Below are 4,753 nucleotides of genomic sequence, written 5' to 3' on the forward strand. Positions count from 1 at the left end.
GGAGTACTGCGTACAGTTCTGGTCACTCTGCTAAAGGAAGGATGTAATTAAACTGAAAAGGTACGACAAAGATTTACAGGGATATTACTGGGATTGGAGGGTTTATCGCGAGAGGACGGATAGGCTGGGACTTTTTTCCCTGAAGCATAAGAGGCTGAGGGATGACGTTATCGAGGTTTACAAAATCATAAGGAGCACAGATAAATTGAATAGCCAATGTCTTTACCCCAGCATAGGGGAGTCCAAAATTACAGGTCAAAGGCTTAAGGTGGGAGGGGAAAGATTTAAAAGAGACCTGGGGGATAACTTTTCAACAGAAGATGATGCATATATGGAATGATTTGCCAGAGGAAATGGTAGAGACAGATACAATTAAACCAGTTAAAAGACATTTGGGGTACATAGATAGGAAAAGTTTGAGGGATATGGTCCAAATGCAGGCAAATGAGATTAATTTAGCTTAGGAAACCTGATCAGCATGGACATGTTGGACCGAAGGGCCTTTTCTGTGCTGAATAACTCTATGACATTATGACACTAGCCCATGGAGAAGAAATGCACAGTCAGTTGCCACAGTATTCTATGTCAAAAAAATGTGTTTTGCTTCTGTTGCAAGCTGCTAACCAGTGCTGTGCCATCCTGTTTTTCTGATGGAGGTTTGAAAAATGAGCAAAACATGTCTGCCACTTTGAGTAGTGCACGAGAGGAACAGTGAACGCTTGGAGAATTTTCGGAGTGGGACAGATTTAGAACTGCATTCAAAAAAAACACAGGGAAATCATTTAAAAAGAAAAAAATGCACCTCATTAAAGAGGTCAACTAAAAGGAAGGTACTGCAATCGAATCTTAGAATAACTGTTAGCTTTAGTGAGAATTCTTCATTTGCAAAATCTGGCATTTCAGGGCAAACGAGAAACTGCACACTCCTGATGATGGGAACTTCTCAAAAGTTGTACAGTATCTAATCCATCCAGTTGTGTATGAGCATTTTTGTAAGATAAAAAACAATGAGATGGCCTTGTCCAGCTCTTATTCAACACCACCAAAGAAAATATATATATCTGCTCATGCTGCCAAGTACACTTCAACTATTCTAGATTGTAAACCAGGTCATGCTGAATAATTAATCATATCATTCACTTTGTGGAAGTAACTTCAGCCACTAGAAGCTGCAAGCTTATGTGCAGCAAGGAACAATTCCTGGGATTTTTTCCACTAAAGATGTTGGTGTTGAGTTGAGGTGAAGTAAAACTGGCTTCTCCCTTTCCAGCTCCCTCAGCCACAACAAAAGTTAATTTCCTTTTAACACAAAACTATGATTTTCTCCAATTAGAATGTAGTTAACTAATTTTTCTGAAAGCAATAAAGAACCAATCATAAGGTTTTGTTGAGTAAAGGAGGAAAACAAAGGCATTAGTTGTTAACCCCAAGAAAAATAATAAAAAGACAATGTCAAGCATGTAGCCTTCAGTTAGTGACTTAAGCACACACACACACACTAGCAGATTAAAAGGAGAAAGTTTCCAAGACAAAGGAAAATAAAGAATGTAAAAACTTCAGAATACTTTGGGTGTCCTTGAGGTAAAAGGTTTTAATTTAAGATGAAAGATGGTTGGTTGGTTTCTTACGCGTATTCAACAGTTGTGAATGTTGCTGTAGAGTCCTTATTCTCTGGCGCTTCTTTCTAGTCAGTGCTGTCAACCAGATTTTTTTTGAAGAAAGAGAGAGAGAAAATCTTCTTCAATTAAACTCTCTGGCTCTTCCAAAAAAGCTTCTTAAAATAGGAACTATTTGCATGTTCCATGTATGTGGACACTTTAACATACAGGCTGGTAATTGCAGTAGATGTTGCATCTCCAACATATAAAGATTATCATAATGGTGTACATCAAATAAGACCTTTTCGTACTCTCAGGAGTTTAACAAAATGAATTAATTGCCCATAGGGAAAATATTCACTTTATCTCAGACTGTGTTTGGTCTCATTTATATTGGCTTCATGAAACTTTGTGGGTCTGTTGATCATGGCTGCCTTTGTAAGTTTGTATCTTGTCCCTATTTTAAGATTGTTTCCATCCATGTAAGGCCCAGGTATTAAGTCAGATGATGCAAGTGAAAGGTTACAAGCCCATATTTATATCAATATGACAGACAGGATCCATCATCAGTTAGAAAGGAGGTCATAGCCTATCAAAGTTTTATGTCACCAGAGCTATGATCATGGAACCAATGTGAAAAGGAAAGGAAACTGTGGGTGATAAAGAATTCTGGATGTTTATCTACAAGTATTGCTTTTTCTTTGCAGTGCATATTCTTTGAAATTGGTTTTGTAATGGTGTGGGTAGGTGTCATTCGGAGACAATGGTTTTCTTTGACCCAGTACATGTAGATCTCAGCTTTAGCTACAACACTAGTGATGTATATGGATTTCAGTAAGGCTTTTGATAAGGTTCCCCATGGTAGGATATTGCACAAAATACAGAGGCATAGGATTGAGGGTGATTTAGTGGTTTGGATCAGAAATTGGCTAGCTGAAAGAAGACGAAGGGTGGTGGTTGATGGGAAATGTTGATCCTGGAGTTCAGTTACTAGTGGTGTACCGCAAGGATCTATTTTGGGTCCACTGCTGTTTGTCATTTTTATAAATGACCTGAATGAGGGCATAGAAGGATGGGTTAGTAAATTTGCAGATGACACAAAGGTTGGTAGAGTTGTGGAAAGTGACGAAGGATGTTGTAGGTTACAGAGGGACATAGATAAGCTGCAGAGTTGGGCTGAGAGGTGGCAAATGGAGTTTAATGTGGAAAAGTGTGAGGTGATTCACTTTGGAAGGAGTAACAGGAATGCAGAGTACTGGGCTAATGGTAAGATTCTTGGTAGTGTAGATAAGCAGAGAGATCTCGGTGTCCAGGTACATTGATCCTTGAAAGTTGCCACCCAGGTTGATAGGGTTGTTAAAAAGGCATACGGAGTGTTACCTTTTATTGGTAGAGGGATTGAGTTTCAGAGCCATGAGGTCATGCGTCAGCTGTACAAAACTCTGCTGCGGCCACACTTGGACTATGCATACAGTTCTCGTCGCCGCATTATAGGAAGGTTGTGGAAGCTTTGGAAAGGGTTCAGAGGAGATTTACTAGAATGTTACCTGGTATGAAGAGAAGGTCTTATGATGAAAGGCTGAGGGACTTGAGGCTGTTTTCATTGGAGAGAAAAAGCTTGAGAGGTGACTTAATTGAGACATATGACATAATCAGAGGGTTAGATACGGTGGACAGGGAGAACCTTTTTCCTTGGATGGCAATGGTGAGCACGAGGGGGACTAGCTTTAAATTGAGGGGTGGTAGATATAGGACAGATGTCAGAGATAGTTTCTTTACTCAGAGAGTCGTAGGGGCGTGGAACACACTGCCTGCAACAGTAGTAGACTCGCCAACTTTCAGGGCATTTAAATGGCCATTGGATAGGCATATGGATGAGAATGGAATAGTGCAGGTTAGATGGACTTCAGATTGGTTCCACAGGTCAGCGCAACATCGAAGGCCAAAGGGTCTGTACTGCGCTGTGATGTTCTATGTTCTATGTTTAGCTTAACACAAGGGAGTTCTAATGTGCCATCGTGTAATGAAATCATTGAGTGTAACAAGATGAGAGAGTAAAATTAATGCCTTGAAACCTCTTTGCTAGGCAATATTAATGACTTACTCATTGAAATCTCTGATGGCATAACCCTAACAGGAACAACTGGAAATAGCTCACAAGTAAATGCAGAAGCTCTTGCAGAAGGCATTACCAGTCTCAGATTCAAGGTTTTTCTTTGAGATCAGTATCACAAGCAAACAACTGCAGGTAAAGGAATTGGAGATCCATGATGCAATTGAACACTTGAGAGAAAGCAAGAATTTTCTTGTAAACAGTAGGAGTGACTGAAAGGGTTGAGACAACCCTGGGAGATGCACATGGACTAGCAGATGATTTGGAGATATGACTTTGAAACAGATCCAATCCATTTTAGGAGAAAGAGGGAGCAGTTAACTTACGAAGTGGATGATGAGCCTATTTGGAGTCTCAAGGCAAAATTCAAAGTGAACATTGATTTTGTAGTCCTTGACACAGCAATACAAGAGTCAATACAAGAAAGAGTCACACAGATGCATCAAATTAGTATTTGGCTTCCTCTAATGATGTTTACAGTTTGCAGATTATACATCAAAGCAGATTCTGGTGCATTGTTTGAAACTAGTTTGAACAAAGTTTAAGACATGGGACTTCCAGGTTTTGTGCAGTGATTTGTCAGCCATTACAAGAGCTGTTTCAAACTGTGCATCGCCACACAATGTTTTAGGCTTTGAACGTCAAAATAAGCTGAGTGTTGATACTGCCAACATGTTTTTTGTAGTCAGAATCCTCGTGACCCTCTCGGTTTCTGTGGTCAGTGGTGAGGAAAGCTTTTCAAAGCTGTAACTGATCAATCCAGACATTCATTCCCTCGTGATACAGCAAGACTTGTTGAACCATCCAGCTTGTCAATGAAACATGAATTGCACAACACACCAACCTGAAAGAACTTGGTTGTATGTTTGCAAACCGAAACATTGAAAATGAACTTTCACTTGTAGGAAAACAGGTCATACTGCATCATGTCATGTGAGCTAATATTGTAGATTAATACACATGCATTGTCCCAATCATTGTCCGGGTGGGATGCTCTTCAGAGGGTCAATGTGGACTTGATGGGCCGAATGGCCTGCTTCCA

The sequence above is a fragment of the Chiloscyllium plagiosum genome, unplaced genomic scaffold, assembly GCF_037043375.1.
Source record: "Chiloscyllium plagiosum isolate Xiang-an unplaced genomic scaffold, Cpla_swu_hap1 HiC_scaffold_24, whole genome shotgun sequence".
In the NCBI taxonomy this organism is placed as follows: Eukaryota; Metazoa; Chordata; class Chondrichthyes; order Orectolobiformes; family Hemiscylliidae; genus Chiloscyllium; species Chiloscyllium plagiosum.